Source organism: Eublepharis macularius, chromosome 13 (assembly GCF_028583425.1).
Source record: "Eublepharis macularius isolate TG4126 chromosome 13, MPM_Emac_v1.0, whole genome shotgun sequence".
NCBI lineage: Eukaryota > Metazoa > Chordata > Lepidosauria > Squamata > Eublepharidae > Eublepharis > Eublepharis macularius.
In genome coordinates, this window is record NC_072802.1 from 68367407 (window position 1) to 68385950 (window position 18544).

An 18544-nucleotide genomic window follows, 5' to 3' on the forward strand; every position below is an offset into this window, starting at 1 on the left:
AAGTGATGGGAAGGAGTATGGGGCTTGCCCGTCTCCCAGCTATGGTATGCCAGCTCTCTCAGCCCCACCCACCTCACAGGGTGTTTTGTTGTGGGGATAATAATAACATACTTTGTAAACCACTTTGAGTGGGTGTTAAGTCATCCTGAAGGGCAGTATATAAACCGAATATTGTTGCTGTTGCTGTTGTTGTTGTTGTTGTTAGCTGTCTCCAAAACATCATCACGGCCTCCACAGCAAGAAGAGCCTGGATTGCCGTAGCAATAGCCAGCCTCTTTGGGTAGGCCTCCTATAGTAGCAGCAGCAAAGCCATGCCTCAAGGATCCAGGTATGTCATGAGCGTTTGTCAAACAGGGCTCATTTCGAGGGGGAATGCGCAGGAACACAGTTCTGGCTGTTCTCCAAAGAGGTCACATGTCAGGTGGCCCTGCCCACCTGATTTTCGGCCATTTTGGGCCTGTTTCTGCCTGGATTCGGGCCCAAAATGGCCAGGATTGGGCCTCTGATGGGTGGTGGATCACTTTCTCACTCAGCAGCAGCCCAATCCTGACCATTTTGGGCCCCTTTTTGGCCATTTTCAGCCCCTTTTTGCCATTTTGGGCTCAATTTTGGCACTGAATGGCCAGGATTGGGTCCAAAACAGCCAGGATAGGTGATATCAAGGGGTGTGACATATGCAAATAAGTTGTGCTAATGAGTTCCTGCAGCTCTTTTTCTACGAAATGACCTCTGGTCATGAACCCAAAGGCTATGGGAGATGAGAGGACCTATTTAAAGCCTTGCCCCTGATGACTAGGGAGAAACAGCCAGGAGAAGTAGAAGGCAAGTCTAGGAGTGAAGAGGGCAGAGTTTCGGAAAGGGAAGAATGTCAGCAGGGTACAATGCCATAAGGTTCACCCTCCACAGCCACCATTTTCTCCAAGGGAACTGATCTCCATCATCTGGGGATCGGTTGTAATTCCGGGAGATCCCCAGGAAGTTAGCAACCCTATATACTGTGGATGCTGATAAGGACAGGGTCTCCTGCAGGTGCCAGCCTGCACATGGGCGAAATCGACAGCAACCCATACGCGGGGCTTTCTCTGTGGTGGCCCCCACCCTGTGGAATGGCCTGCCTGAAGAGGTCAGGAGAGCCCCCACTCTCCTGGCTTTCTGCAAACGATGCAAAACCAAATTGTTCAAAAAGGCTTTTTACTCCGATAGGAGGGCTGTATTGTAGGGAGGGGATCTCAGGTGATCTGCTAATGAGTTAGGATTAGGAACCATAGACTTCGCGGCTGTGTTGAACTGGAGTCCTGCTAATGCTATCTCTTTGTGAACTTGTATCTATTTACCCTATGGCATTATTTATGGAAATGTTCCTGATACTGACTGTAATCTCGCACTGTATAATCCGCCTAGAGTCTCAATGAGAAAGGCGGACTATAAATGACATAAATAAATAAGGAAAAGCTCACCTTCTCAATCCTTGCACACGTCTCTTTCCCAAACTCGCTGCAGGTGTCAAAGAAAAATTGGGGGTGGTAATGGCAAGCCATTGTTTGAGATGGGTTTTCAGCAGCCTCTCAGCCTTTGGTGCCTATCTGAGGTTTTCTAACCGATCTGATTTCAAAGCCTCAAGTCCAAGTGGTTGCTTCTAACAGAGGAGGGGATATTTGTGTGTGAGTACAAGGGGGAGAGAGACTGTTTGTTTTGGATGCCCGTCCAGTGGAATAATATCTCCCTAACACATTTTGCTTGGCCACGGGGCCTGTTTTATTTGGAGAACAATTGTTGACAATGAGTAGCGTTAAATACGATCGTTTGCCTGACAGGTTTTTGACTAGCTTGTGGGCCGGGGTAGCAAATTCCATATGTCAACGCAATAAAAGGGGACGTGGAATGAGGTCTGGAATTGCTGGCCGCTGTGCTAGCCAGAATCCCTGCTTGCTTGGCATGGGGTGTGTCGCCGAAATGATTCCTGCCCTTGCTGGTGCAGCTGCCATAGAAGGCCGTCTCACAGGCTTGGTCGCTGTAAGAAACATGTCAGGATTTCGAGGCGCTGAGGACTTGCTCTCGCCCCTCAAAACACACACCCTGCGGCCTGCCTTCTTCAGTGAGGCCGCAGCTTCCAAGCCCATTTGCAGGGAGGGAGATTCTTTTGTGCTCAGACTATCAACCCTGAGGGCCACACCCCACAAAACACTGCGAGTTTCATGTCTGGAGCATCCAGCGTTTTATTTGGCATGAGGAGGTCTGAGTTGGCTTGGGACCAGAATGTGACATGAGGGAAGGGGCAGGAGGTTTAAACCTTCTCTCTTCCCTGCACCATTTTCCTGATCTAAAATAGTCAGCCCCTTGTTAGTTCATTTAGAGGAACATGCACGTTTGTTGTGTATACCATATATGTTTGCCCCAATGGGGAAAACTGAGAGCAGAACCACAAGTGACAAAAGGCACAGATTGGACACTTGTCAGCTTCCCTCAAGTTTTTATGGGAAATGTAGGCATCCTGGTCTCGCAGCTTCGCTCTCTGACTGCTGTCCAATGGACTTTTCAACTGTCACTTGTCCAGCATTCCGCCAAGCTGCCTACATTTCCCGCCAAAACTTGAGGGAAGCTGACAAGTGTCCAACCTGTGCCTTTTGTCACTTGTGGTTCTGCTCTGAGTGGCCCCCTGGGGTCAGTTTAGAAGAGGAAAATGGTAAAGAGTGGAGGATTAAATTTATGCATTTGAAAATTGCGTTTAAATATAGAAGTCACAAGCCCTGTTTACGTGTTACAGCGAACACACATGCGTCCTGTCTGTGTGTGTGCAGGCACTTGTTTATAAGAAAGAGCCGACGCACATTCACTTTACAAATTCAGCCAGGGACCAATACGTGGATAAAGCGGGGTCAATGCAGCTGGACATGCATTGACTGTAATGTGAGCATTACTCAATGCACATACAAAGAACAATCAAATGTACATTGCACAGAAATGGTGCATGCATGCACTGTAAATTGTGAATGAGGTTCCAGTGTCTTTTGATTTGGTTCTGTTGAGGCTGTCACCTGTCCCTCTGCAGGATGTACTGTTCTGTCAATTCCTGCCTCTTTCCATCAGTCTCCACCTGGGGATGCGTCAGTCTGCCAACTCTCTGTATCGGCTGCGATACAATAACTCCTGATGCAGAGATGTGGCAGAACTGCCTGCCCTCCTAGGAGTCTGTCTGTTGCATCTCTGCACAAGTAACTACTTGAGCGTCCCGCCTTCTGGTCAGGTGACATTTTCACATTGGCGCTTAATTCAAACATTCTTACTTCTCATGTCCTCTAACTTGAAGGTCCCATGCTTATATATTTGATGATAGGAACCTAATATAGAAATAAAGTGAAATCTAAATCAATTATATGTTTCGACTACATATTTGCAAAATGTCACTTCCTTAAATCAGAGTTGTGGGTTTGTGTGTGTGTGTGTGTGTGTGTGTGTGTGTGTGTGTGTGTGTGTGTGAATGAGAGAGAGAGAGAGAGAGAAGGGCAGCCTAGTGCTACAGCACTGATATAACTAGGGGCCTTTTTCCAATTCCTTTATCTTCTTTTAAGATAAACCTTTTTTTGTTCTCCCTCCAGGATTTCATTTAATTACTTGCAATGGAAACACAGTGACAGATGGTCACAGAGATCAAAGTTAATCAGCGTTCAGTACACAATTTAGATTTCATCTGGTTTTAGTAAACTTTTACCCCCAAACCTTCCTGATATTTAAGTTCAACCACAGAAAGCGCAAGCCTGTTCTTGCTTATGGAAGAACATGCAGTATAGTCACATAAAATGCTTTTTTAAAAAAAAATCAGGGGCAGACTTGCAAATAACCCCTTGCCTGCTCTCTTTTGGTGACTAGGAATAACCCTCTAACTAGGGATGTTTATAAAAGCCGGCTCTTCTTTTCTTTCAAGCCACTAATGATTAAAGTTGCACTGCTATCCAAGGCACACTTACTTGGGAGTAAGTCCCATTGAACCACATAGGATCAGGCTACTCCACAAATAAAGGTTAGTAAAAAGAAATTAGGAGGTGTCATTTATAAGGCTTTTATTTTAACGGAGGGGTTCATTTTAAGGCATCTCGATGTCTGTGTAATACTAGCAATTGACTAGAGCTGATGAACTAATTAGCAAATCTTTAGTATTTGTACAGCATTATTATAATTCCCATTTTACCAATGGAGCACAAAGGCTGAGAGGTAAATTAAGGTCACTGTGGACATCTTGGGGTGACGTTGGTTGCTCTTTTTGAAAACTCTGCTGCTCCAAAAAGAAACCAGGTGCTGCCGGAGGAAGAGTAACTCAGCAGTCAGCAGCACCGATAGAATCTACAGGTGTTTTCAGAAGCTCCCGGAACTGCCAGCTGCTGCAGTGATCTGGCATCTTCTCACTGGCTGCTTCCGCACACGTTGGATAATGCACTTTCAATGCACTTTATCAATGGTTTGAGGTGGATTTTTTGTTCCGCACACAAAAAAATCCATTCCAAATGATCTACAAAGAGGATTGGAAGTGCATTATCCAGCATGTGCGGAATCACTCACTGTACGAAGCGTCATTGACAAGAGAGCTGGACTGGGCAGTGGGCGCAGGTGCCTGGAGCAGCTTCTGGAACGATTAGTTGCTTCGTTCATCCAGAGGCTTCTCGTAATATGACGTCTTGTACAGAAGTTTGTGAACTAGGGCTCGGTTTTAGAACCATGTAGCTAGAAGAGATTGAAAGAACATCTACTCCAATATCTCTCCCCTTTTTGTTTTGTAAAAAAGAAATAAACTCCCCATCCATGTTGAAATATTCAAGGCATATAAAACCTCACAACCGAATAGTACCGAATGCCATACAAATTATACTATTTCTTATTATGGTATTGTAATAGGTAGAAATTACAGCATTTTCTGAAATAAGGGTTTCCAACCGAACCTTGGGATGGCGATGCCAGTACAGTGTTGACTTGGTTTAGACAACAAATGTGGTTCTCTTTCCCTGACGCCTACTGCTAGTTCGAAGTTGTTCCCTGATTCATCAAACAGCTGACAAGGCCCAATAGTCAATTTGTTTTTGGGGGGTACATCACCAACAAATATTGGCCTATTCTTATGTTGTTCTGACAACTGTCAAATGCCTGCTTCTTAGTCCATATATGTTCTCTCTCTCTCTCTCTCTCTCTCTCTCTCTCTCTCTCTCTTTTTAATTGCTTTGTTTCAATTGACTTCAGCTTGGAATTTAGAACAAATTGCTCCAAGTCTAACTTGCAAAATAGCAATGCTGCCAGTTGAAACACAGAGGCTAATCAACTTTATTGAGGCATAAGCTTTCGAGAACCACAGCTCTCTTTGTTAGATGCACCATGCATGTGACAAAGAGAGCTGTGGTTCTCGAAAGCTTATGCCTCAATGAAGTTGGTTGGTCTTAAAGATGCTACTGGACTTTTTACTATTTTGCAACTACAGACTAACACGGCTAACTCCTCTGGAGAGAGGTTAATGACAGTCAAAGCAGCTATTGCTTTGCATTTATAACATTTATCTAAGAAGGGCTATCTAAGAAGAGTAATTCTTCTTAGGATTGCATTGTTAGCATACTTGCCTTTTCTTGGACGCTGCTCTTGCCACTCATTGATGCTAAAGGCTGCCATCTTGTGATTTCAGAAATGCTCACCCCTCGCCCCAGCATTATCTCTTGTGTAACATTCAGGGGTCATTTCGTAGAAAAAGAGCTGGAGGGACTCATTAGCATAACTAATTAGCATATGCCATGCCCCTGACATCACCAGAAATGTGTCATTAGCACAACTGATTTGCATATGCCACACCCCTGACATCATCTATCCTGGCTGTTTTGGACCCAATCCTGGCCATTCAGGGCTGAAATTGGGCCCAAAATGGCAAAAGGGGGCTAAAAATGGCCGAAAGGGGGCCCAAAATGGTGAAGATCAGGCCGCTGCTGAGCGGGAGAGTGATTTACCACCCTTCAGAGGCCCGATCCAGGCCGTTTTGGCCCAATTCAGGCCGAAACGGGCCCAAATGGCCAAGAACCAGGTGGGCAGGGCTACCTGACATGTGACCTCTTTGGGGAACTGCTGGAACTGCGTTCCTGTGCGTTTCCCCTCAAAATGAGCCCTGGTAACATCTGTAAATACCATCTCCGGCTTGAGATTTGACAGCCCTTCTTCCTTCTACAAGCTGTACTAATTGAAGCTGTCCACTAGGGGGCATCTTAAGCAGCCACTTCACTGATCTGAATGGATGGGTGGCCACAACTTTTAAAAGACAATAATGTATAAAGTTTTCCTCCAGCTTGCAATTGCCGTCAATGAGGGTTGAGGAGGGGGCTCCTCACCCTGCATCCTGGAATCATTTGTATTTGGTTTTAATTGTCAATAGAGGTAAATTTTGGCAAAAAATAACAGGATAACATATTAAAATAATAATAAATCAGTATGCCATGCTGGCTGACAGATTTCACATTCAGAAAAAGCAAGTCTAGCCTATCAACTCCGGCCAATTTAGAGGAATTTACACTAAATGTAGCCAGAAAGAATTATATGTAAACAGCTTCGAAGACATAAATCAATGCTTCAGGCTGCTTGTCCAGAAAGAGGCAGAATTAGTATAACCGTTAATAAGTGGCCTTGAAGATAATGAGGTGTTGAACGAGATCTTGTAGGACCCAAAGGACATTGGGGCAGACTGTGTTTCCCATTGGCTTTGCTCTCTGTAACTGGGCATTGATGGATGTTTGTACTTGTGGCCCACAAAGAAAACATGGGTGTTATATGAGCCATACAGCAGAAGGCTTGAGAAGCCAAACCCCACCCGCCAATCAAACACACAGAAGGCATAGATGGAGGCTCTTCTGCCTTTCTTCTCAAATGGGCCTCGACGGCGCATTCCAGTAGCAAAAGTAGAGGCTTCAAAGAAAATGAAACCCTGTTCTTTATGGGGTCGCATTCCTCATCTGGACAACAGAGGGATACATTCGATAGGCTAACTAGCTAGAGTTCTAGGGACCCTGCCTTGGCTCTACCAGGACAGACGGGCAAGCAGTTGTTCCATTCTCTTTTTACATTAGTTAGACTTTTCCCAACGGTTTTGTGTGTTTGTGTTAGTTTTATAGAAAATTTATTTGTAATGCACACCTAATTTGCATGTTTTTGTGTGCAATATGTGTGTGTTATGTGCCATCAAGTCGCCTCTGACCTATGGCGACCCTATGAATGAAAGACCTCCAAAACATCCTATCATTGACAGACTTGCTCAAATCTTACAAACTGGAGGACGTCGCTTTTTTTATTGAGTCAAGCCATCTCGTTTTAGGTCTTCCTCTTTTCCTTCTGCCTTCCACTTTTCCTAGCATTATTGACTTTTCCAGAGAATCTTGTCTTCTCATGATGTGACCAAAGTACACATACAAACTATATATATATTTTATAAAACATTTAAGCAACACACTGTTTTATCCTGAGGAGTTTCCTATAGGAACTGTTTGCAGCTAGCTGCCTACATGTGGATTTGCTTTGATGGTATCTTTCGTTGAGCCTTGGTTGGGCTTGGTGTTCCTTGGATAGAATGTGCCTTCTGCTGGAGAAAAGGAGGAAATGCATGAATATATTCCCAACACATTGACCCGTCAAAGGCACACTGCTGCAGCTGCCTGCTCCTCTACGTTTGCTGTAGGTTTTTACGACAGGATCTCAGTTCAAAGTCTCTGATTGGATCTATAAAAACCGTCTCATACCCCAATGCTTCATCTTAGAATTGGAGACCCCTCCTAGTACAGTTTTTCTGGGACTGTGTCATTTCAGAAAGTAGATGGTAGTAGGGGGAATCACCTATCTGAATACTCTCCCAGTTTAAGGAACTCTCCTTCCATGTAGAAAACTGTAGCCTCCCAGAGAAGAAACAGAACCAGGAATCTTTTTTATGCCTTGCTAACTTTTCATATGCCCTGACTCGGGCCGTTTTCACACTACTAACCTGCTTGCATAACGTTGCGAAACGTCATGCAAAAAACGCGGAAGATAGCGTCTTCTCGTGAGAGTTTTGCGCGACATCATGAGAGTTTTGCACTACGTCGTGCAAAACTCTTGCGAGAAGACGCTATCTTTCGCGTTTTTTGTGCGATGTTTCACAACATTACGGAAGCAGGTTAGTAGTGTGAAAATGGCCCTGGATAGCCCAGGTGATTCTGATCTCATCAGATCTCAGAAGCTAAGCAGGGTCAGCCTTGGTTAGTAATTGGATGGGAGACCTCCAACGAAGACCAGGGTTGCAGAGGCAGGCAATGGCAAACCACCTCTGTTAGTCTCTTGCCATGAAAAACCCACCAGGGGTCACCATGACTTGATGGCATTCTTCCCCCACCATTAAAAATCTAAAGGGATACAAATTTAAATATCAGAACTCCTAATAATTATACACAAGGTTAAAAATTCCATACAAATTGATGAAGAATCCAATGACCATATACATACATCCAAATAAATACTATATCATGAATACTATAGTATCTAAAAATAAACTGTCCAGATGCGTTTTGGCCCATACTGGCCTTCCTCAGTGGTCATTAAAATCCTATGTAAAACCACAAATAATTCTGGTTTTAGTCTTTCTTTTTTAGCTATTTTAACACCAACACCAGGTTTTTAATTCATTTCTAATTTAATTTTAATTATTATTGGAACAATTAATTCCTGGATGTGTGTGGCTTTACATAGGATTTTAATGACCACTGGGGAAGGCCAATACAGGCCGAAACACGTCTGGTCAGTTTATTTTTAGATACTATAGTATTCACAATCTAGTATTTATTTGGATGGATGTATATGGTCATTGGATTCTCCATCAATTTGTATGGGATTTTTAACCTTGTGCATATTTATTAGGCGTTCTGATATTTAAACTTTTATCCCTTTCGATTTTTAATGGTGTTTGTGTGCACAACTTATAATAATTGAATTTTTAAAACATTTTTATATGTTAGCTTAACCCTCTTAGTTTATTCTTCATTTTGGGTTGAGTTTTTAAACCCCTTTTCCCTTTGTTTTTATTCTCCCCCACCACCAAATTTTCATATGCAGGAATGCTACATGCTCTCTTGGTCCTTTTAAATATCGAGCCCTTCTTAGTGTCCAAAACATGCAGAGTTCTTCAATAGTTCCGCCTGCTCTTTAACAAGAATTTGTTAGATTTTTTTTTAAAAAATTGTTCATTTCCCCCCCCCGTCTCCATGGGATACCGATTGTCTCATGGGGCCTAATCCAATGGAACCATTTCACTTTCTCATAGAGAGGTAGATAATCAAGGCCATTGGTAGGAACAAGCAAGAGAGAGGGGGCTGTATGCCCAGGCAGTGAAGTCATTTAATGGATGGGACAGGCACACCGTGCAGTCATCTCGCTTCCCAGGCAGGGCATGATGTCATTAGTGGATGCTTTGAGATTCCTGACTCAACGGCCCATGCCATTTCTGAGCAGCGCCTAGATGTTACTGTATTGAATATAAGGTATTGTACTGAAATCAGATGCCGACGTTTCAAAACAATCATCAGAGGGTTTTTCCCCCCCTTAATGGATACAAAACAAAATGGTTTTTAAAGCCATGTTTCCAGTAAGGTCAACGTTGAATCTGCATCAGGGTTTATATAAAATGATTCACTCCCAAATGGAAAATGTGTTTGGTTAATTAATTACTAGATCCATGTTTCAGCCTTCATCCCAGGACCTTGAAAACTCTATTGTGCATTTTCCCAGCTTCTGCCTATCTGCCAGTGGCAGCCTCTACTGAAATACGGAGATCTTGCCGTTGTCATTCAAGACCTCTAGACTACTGCCATGTGCTCTCCAAGATTGCCCTTGAATACAGTTCAAATACTCCAACTAGGGCAAAATGCCACAGCCAGATTTTGTCTGCTGTTAGCAGGTGGAAGACGTGTTATGCTAATACTAGAGCAATAGCAAAGGTTTCCTATGTTTCTGGGCCAAGTTCAGGACGATTGAATTAGCTTACAAAGCCCTCCTTGTGTAGCTCAAATAACATCTACTCCCGAGTGAGGTTCTATTGTGTTTCCCCGTGATTTTTAAGATCAAGAAGGGTTGTGTGTGTGAAAACCTTCCCGTCTACTTTGGGCTTTTGATGCTTCTTGGTTTCCTGTCCTGTCTTCTCTGCTGCTGTTCTAATCTTAATAGTCTGATATTAGCTGGAAAGGAAGGACAAGAGGGAGGGAACGTGTGACCCCCCCACCCGGATCACTTCCAATTTCTTGACCCAATGCGTCATCACTGGCCCCATGCTCAGGGGGGAGGGGGGACTTTTTAACAGTACATTGGGAAACGGCTCACAAATTTCATGCATCGTAAGCATGTCCTGGCTAAAAGATCAGCCCTCCTACGCCTGTGTCAGCCCAGACAGCTGCAGCTGCTATACTTTCCAAAGCCCCTTTGCAATTAGCTTTACAGTGATCTCTGCCACTCTCTCTTGAGTGTGACACACCCAAATCCAGTCTTCACAGACCTTCAGGGACATATTGCGTGTGAGTTAAAGTGCCCTCAAGTCACAACCTACTTATGGCAGCCACAGCAAGGGGTTTTTCAAGGCCAGTGAGAACCAGAGGTGATTCGCCATTGCCTTCCTCTGCTGAGACTGCCTGGCTGGTCTGTTATCCAAGTATCGACCCTGCTTAGCTTCTGAGATCTGACCGAGTTCGGGCTATAACATATTGCCTTCCCTCCCTCCGTGACATATTACTTCAACGTATTTCTGGTTTGAGATGTCTGCTTCAAATGGCAAGCCGTATCCTGAAATTCTACTTGATGAAGGTTCAAGTTTCAACAATCAATTCTTATGACTAAACTTTACAAAAAAAATTAAATGCTTTGAATGTGGAACTTTTCTGCCCCCTGCTGTTTACTTTAAAAATACCAATCGATTTGTTGGCATTACAGAATCTCCTTTCTTTCTTTCTTTCTTTCTTTCTTTCTTTCTTTCTTTCTTTCTTTCTTTCTTTCTTTCTTTCTTTCTTTCTTTCTTTCTTTCTTTCTTCCTTCCTTCCTTCCTTCCTTCCTTCCTTCCTTTCTTTCTTCTTCTTCTTCTTCTTCTTCTTGTTCTCTGTGTCTTTTTCTCTCTCTTTTCATTGTGTGCCTTTTATTTTTCTTCTCTCGCTCTTTCTCTTTCTCTCTGTTTTTGTTTGTTTGTTTCTCTCTCTCCCTTTTGTTGGAAGGAAAACTAGATAACCCAATGGCAACTCCCCTTTTCAAGCTGATCTTTCCAGCTACATAGCTGGCTTTTCTTCCTGTGCTCTGTTGCTAAGAAGTAATAGCCAACTTAATGCTGCCCCGACTGCTGCCAGGAAAAGAAATTATCTTCTGGCAAGGATTCCTTGAGAATAGGCTTTTTTGCCTGTTCCTCTGACCCCTAAATGGATCCTGCATTAAGAATTCAATGTGCTGTGTCAGAGTTGCATGCTGCTATTTACAGCAAGCTGTTTTAAAATGTCTGAGCTCTAAAAATGATGTGAACTATAAGAAAAGGAAATCACTTGATTTGAGGCTGCCATCCTTATGCGCACTTATTTCAAAGTCAGTCCCACTCAAATCAGCAGCATTTACTTTTGAGTAAACATGGACTGGGTCGTATTGTATGAGTCCGTTTGTCGAAAGTCCGCTTCACACAAGATGAAATTTCCGGCATGGAACTGTAATAGCATTTGTACAGAATTTCGAACACTCTAAAGAGAGCTTGAAGGTTCTGCTTATATTGTGAGTTTTTACAACAGCCCTGTAAGGTAGGTTGATAGTATCATTTTCATATTGCAGATGGGAGACTGAAAGATAGTTGCTTATGTAAGATCAACTATGAGTTAGTCCTTGGTGTGAGATTTGAACCAAGGACTGACGGACTGATGACTGATGGACTGACTGACTGACTGACTGACTGACTCATTCATTCATTCATTCATTCATTCTATTCCTGATTTATTTCTGTTCAGGAAATGCATGTAGATCATCACACGGATTGCTGCAGTTTCCCACTTCATGGTTCAAACATAGCAGAAAATGACATTATTTATCTGTAACCCAGTTGTTATAATCAAGGACGAGTTCAAGATCTAGGGTCTCCTTTCTTAAAATGCTCTGCTTTGTGCTCACACACAACTGTATTTATTATGACAGAGATAAACAGAACTTGTAATGTTGGATATGAAATTGTTCCGCCCCCCACCCAGGCCCAGGGTCCCAGGATGAAAGATGACCTACCAGGCCAGGGTCCTACTCACAGTCCCCTACGTTTGTAGGTATTTTTGAATAATGTCCATAGATGTCCTGTAGCCACTGTTCAGGAAAAGCTGTCTTCTTGTAGAATCCGAAGTGCACTGCAGTTCCTGATAAGGAAAGACGGGGAATGGGCCTCCCGGGCGTGCTCCTGGGGCCAACGTGACTTCACTGATGTCATTGTACCACCCCAAGAGTGCTCCTGGCACTTCACAGCGGGCTGATTTGGGGCCCAAACTGGTCTGTTGCAAAGTGTGTGCACAATCCCCACTTTGCAAAGTGATGTCACTTCCCAGAAGTGATGTCATCACTAGGGTTGGCCAGGACCTGGAGTCCCTCGATGGGAGATGCCCAGGTCCCTGGACTCTCCCAGTGGGGGATTGGGAGCCAGCACTTACTCTGGCTTCCTCCTTCACGTGTGCTCCTGGCTCATGTGATGATGTCACTTCCAGGAGTGACATCATCACACGGGGGTCAAAGGGTGCCCTGCAGTCAAAGGGGGCCCTTGTCCTTGCCGTTGTGGGCTGCTCTCTCTGCAGCTGCAGCCCACTCTTGTCGCCACTGCTGCGGCCCTCTCTTGTGCTCCCACCACCACGGCCCTCCTCCGCCGCCGCCATGGCCCACTCTCACGGCATGAGAGTGCGCCCCCACCAGGGGGCGTGCTGTACTGCCCAGAGAGGGGCTGCCCCAGGGAGTGCAGCCCCCACCGGCCAAGTAAGTGGGCACAGAGGGGGAAAGGGTGGGATTGGGGGATCCCCTGGGGGAATGGGAACCCTAGTCATCACGCCAGTGCAGGACTGCACGTGCGCGCAAGGAGCATGCCAGGAATGTGCAAAAGGTAAGCACCAGTCCCCCCACTCCTGCAAGGAGGGTAAGGGGACCTGGTAACCCAAGTTCCTGAGTGCCAGGCCACCAATGTGAAGAGCAGATTTTAGGGCCAGTTTCTTCCCAGATTGTGGGTTCACACAGCAGAGTCGGAGGGCCCACATCAGAAGCAATCAGCTCCAGTCCAAAAGGACAGTCTGGGGGCCGACCTTCTGTCTAGGAAATGAGTTCAGCAAAGTGAGGCCTGGAGGAAAGGCCTGCACCAGAATCAATGAGCTCCACAGCAAAGTTCTGAAGGAGAATCCAGCAGAATTTGCCCTTGCCAGAATTTCCTGCCTGCAGCTTCTTCAGCTGAGGCTTTTCGGTGATATCACAGTTGCTTACAGCAAGCACCAGAGCTTCCAAATACTTCCCCTGCTCTCCTTTTCCTGTTCAAAACAAACAGCCCCTCACGCTCGACAGCCCACCAAGGTTACAGCAAACAAAGTACCTACATATATACATAGTCCTTCCAGTGTGCAAATTAAGTCCTTGCTTTGCTCCACCCAACAGCCTACATTTCCAAAGCTCTACATATCATTATGCCCTGACATGGTTAGCCCATCTCAGAAGCTGAGCAAGATTGGCCAAGCTTAATAATTGAATAGGAGATCTCCAATGACAGACCAGGGGTGCAGAGGCAGGCAATGGCAAACCACCTCTGTTAGTCTCTTGCCATGAAAACCCCACCAGGGGTCGCCATAAGTCAGATATGACTTGAGGGCACTCTCTGCCACCACATATCATCATAGGAACAAACCGTGTTTCCTATCCATTAAACACTACCATAGCTTGTAATTTTGTCTACATTATAAACTGTGTCTTGTTCTCCTTTCTCCACCCCACCCTCTGCAGGCTGCACCCCCAAATCTTCTGGAATTTCCCAGCCTGGATCTGGCAACCCTACTGCCAGAGGATGTAGAGATGGCCGCAGGCTTTTAAAGAAGATTAGACAAATTCATGCAGGAGAGGTCTATAAGTGGCTAGTAACCATGGTGACAAACCTCCTCTGTTTGACACAGGATGCTGGACTTGATAGACCCCCAGTCAGATCCAACAGGGCTCTTCTTCTGTTCTGATGTTCTCACCCGATTAAAGAATTTTAGTTGCATTACATTAACCACACAGTATGGATTTATTTCAGGTCAACAAACAGCTTATAATATCGATGAAACTTTAAGCGTTATTGATTATTGTAAATACACAAAGTATTTTACTCTTCATTCTTTTGCTTAAATGCAGAAAAAGCCTTCGATCGCACTGATCTTCTAAACGTAATCTTCTAAACCATTCGATCGCACTAAATCTTCTAAACCGCTAAAACTTATAAAATGTGGCCTGAGCTTCCTCCGAGTATCAAAACTCTGTAAAAAAACAAGAGCTCAGGGAAAGGCTAGTAATATTATATATCAGAGGACTTCCTGCTCCAGTAAAGTTCAGCTGTTCGAAAATATCTAATTTCTTTATCCAACCATTGTAGCAAAATAAAACGGAAGTCCAGTGGCATCTGAAAGACTAACAACATTTATTCCACTGCGAGCTTTTGTGGGTCACCGCTCACTTGTTATGAGGAAGGAACCACCCATTGTAAGCATTCTTACCAATTTAATTATAAATAGATCTCTAACGCTAGAAGCCTACATAACTCTAGAAGCCTACACAACACTGAACCCTTTCTAATTTTAAATGTTGAACATCTAGAGGTTGCAAATAGCTGCAGTGGTCCAAAGCAAGATCAGAAAACAAAAACCAGGGCCGTTTCCAGACGGCCCCCCGCCTCGCGAAACGTCGCGCGTCGTCGCGCGTCGTTGCGCAGAAAACGCGAAATATCGCGTTTTCTCGCGCGAGTTTTGCGCGACGTCGCGCAAAACTCGCGCGAGAAAACGCGATATTTCGCGTTTTCTGCGCAACGACGCGCGACGACGCGCGACGTTTCGCGAGGCGGGGGGCCGTCTGGAAACGGCCCATGTAATGTTTTGTATTTGGAACAGTAAAAATAACACAAAACATGGTGTAGGCATTTGAGTTCTCCAGTTCACAGAAGTTGCTGTGTAATCAGATCTTAGCTCTCTTCATTCAGATTCGCCTGGCAGCTACACAGTAAAGATCTGGGTCTGAAGTATCTGCCCCTCCTAGGGTTGCCAGCTTCAAGTTGAGAAATTCCTGGAGATCTGGGGGGTGAAACCTGAAGAAACCTGGGAAAAGTGGGATTTGGGGAGGGAAAGGACCTTGGCATGGTGTAATTCCATAGAGTCCCCCCCCCAAAAAAACCATTTCCTCCAGGTGAACTGATCTCTGTGGCCTGGGGACCAGTTGTAATTCCGGGAGATCTCCAGCCATTACCTGGAGGCTGGCAACCCTAGCCTCCCCCATTTTTTTGTTTTGTTTTTTAGCATCTAGCCTGATTAAGAGTTCAGGAGAGACAGAAGCTTGCTTACTGTTTTGTGTTAGTGTTGTTGGTCCTCATAAAAGGTATGACATGGCTTTGGGCTTTGAATATTTAAGGTTTATTACCTGTTAGAAAAGATCTTCAACCATAGGGGCATATTAACCTCATTGCAGCTGACTGGCAGATAGGCAGTTCCCAATATCCTGCTATTCTAGCAGACACACAATGCCGGTATATTGATCGTGTTCTGCAAAAACAATGGATTTTAGTAGTGATTGTATCCCCCAACCCGACTAGTGGCCATAACAGAAGAACTGCATCATTCTGCTATTGTGATTAAAATGTTGGTGTTCTCTACATTGCTATTTCAGTGAAAATATTCCTCTTTGCCTTCCTCTTAAAACTTGTCACAATTGGCAAAATATTTTATATGAATTTGTTTGGGCAAAATAGTCCAATAGCATCTTTAAGACTAACCAACTTTATTGTAGCATAAGCTTTCGAGAACCATCTGACGAAGTGCGCGGTGGTTCTCAAAGGTTATGCTGGTTAGTCTTAAAGGTGCTACTGGACTCTTTACTATTTTGCTGCTACAGACTAGCATGGCTAGCTCTTCTGGATCAATGATTGTTTGGGTAAGGAACTGAGGTATTTTCAGATTGTAGGTGGCTGAGCTAATCCACAGAAAAATTCCATAAACAAAAAGCATACTCTTTTTTTATTGGGACTAAGCAAAATAATCACAAACATCATTTTCCAGGATGTGCTGATGATACGTTGGATGGGTTTGAGCTGGGAACTATAGGTAACAACCAGTGGTATTCTGTTGTTAGTTCCTTTAGGTTTGTGGTGTCAACTACACTATCTCTGGCTCTTACAGCTGCTCTTCCTCCAATGTGATATATGCCTCATGTGCCAATAATGTCCATCTGCTCTGTACATTGGACAAACCAGACAACCTCTGCACAAAAGAATAGACACAAATCTGACATTAAAAATGGCAACATCCAGAAACCAGTGGGAGAACACTTCAATCTACCGGGGCATTCCATGAAGGACTTAAAGATCACCACAGTTCAACAGAAACCTTTCAAAAACAAAATCCAACAGGAAGCTGCTGAATTGGAATTCGTATGTAAATTTGACTCAGACTTGGATTGAATAGAGACCATGAATGGTTATCTCATTATCAGAAGTAACTGATTTCATTAACAGAAGCAAACTGACCTCATTATCTGAAGTAAACTGATTTACATCCATTCCCCCCTCCCCTCACCAACTATATATATCCGGCCAGTTTCTCTTACCCTCCATGCATCGGACAGAGAGAGCTGTGATTCTCGAAAGCTTATGCTACAATAAAGTTGGTTAGTCTTAAAGGTGCTACTGGACTTTTTACTATTTTGCTACTACAGACTAACATGGCTAACTCCTCTGAGTCTTTAAGGTGCCACCAGACTTCTATCAAGATTTTAAGATTATAAAATCTTAACTACATAAAATTATCCATAAAACAGACTTCAGACCAGAATCAGACCATTTTAAAAAGCTGAAAAGATAAACTCCCTAATCAAAAGTCTGGATAACAAGATGTGTTTTGGCCTGGAGCCTGAAAAACAGTAAAGCAGGTGCCCGGCAAGTGTAACGGGGGAGGGTGTTCCAGAGGCAAGGTGAGAGCCAGTTTAGTATAGTGGTTAAGAGTGTGAGACTCTAATCTGAAGAACTGGGTTTGATTCCCCACTCCTCCACTTGAAGCCAGCTGGGTGACCTTAGGTAAGTCACAGCTTTTAGGAGCTCTCTCAGCCCCACCCACCTCACAGGATGTTTTGTTGTGGGGATAATAATAACATACTTTGTAAACCACTCTGAGTGGGCATTAAGTTGTCCTGAAGGGCAGTGTATAAATCGAATAGCATCATCATCATCATCACAGAAAAATGTCCCGTCTCTAGTTGCCACCCTCCTTATCTTTGAAGGTGGGGGCACAGAGAACAGGGTTGATGAGACAGATCTTAACTGGTGGGCTGGATGTATAGATGATCAGATACTCTGGCCCCAAGCACTTTAAAGCTGTCAAGGTAACAATTAGTACTTTGAATTAGGTCTGGAAACAGATGCAAACCTCTCACAGTAGGGATGATACAATCTCTGTAGACAGCCCCTGACAAAATAGCCTGGCTGCTGCGTTTTGGAACAACTTTCCAACAAGATCATTTTCAAAGGCATGTAGAGTGCATTACAGTAACCAAACTTGGATGTGATCAGCACATGGACCAGTGCCAAGATTTTGAGCTGCTTTAACCGCTAATAGCAATAGTACTGGTAATAATTAGTAATAGCAGTAGTATCCAGCAGGGCAATTCCTACTATCCATCTGGGAAGCCTGGGCCCCACCGCAATCAATCGTGCAGCGCCTCGCTTTTGAAACACTTTATTCAGCAATAAGAACAGTAATAATATATCCAGCAGAGCACTTCCGGTGCTGCCATCCTAAGCAAGTTTCCTTCCAGCGTGTTTGTGGGTGGGTGGGGGTTACGTGGGCATCTTAGGGTTGCCGACTCTAGACTGGGAAATTCCTGGAGATTTGGGGATGGAGAACGTTTGCCAACCTCCAGTTGACGACTGAAGTGCTACTGGAATTATCACTGATCTTCAGACAGAGATTGAGAAAATCGCAGTTTGAGAGGTATAGCAGCCTTGGAGGGTGGACTCTAAGGTATAACAGAGATTCTAGGAGAAATAGAAGTCTCTCCCCGAGTCCTGCCCCCAAAGCTCCAGGAATTTCCCAAGCCAGGGCTGGCAACCCTAGGATGGAGCCTAGGGAATGCAAGATTCGACAAAGAACCCCAGCGGGGTATAGTGCCATAGTGCCCACCCTGCAAAGCAGCTATTTTCTCCAGGGGTGCTGATCTCTGTGGCCTGGAGATCAGTTGTGATTTCGGGAGATAGGCAGGCCCCACCGGGAGGTTGGTAACCCCGAAAATTTTCTCCCTGCCATACCTATAGACTCTG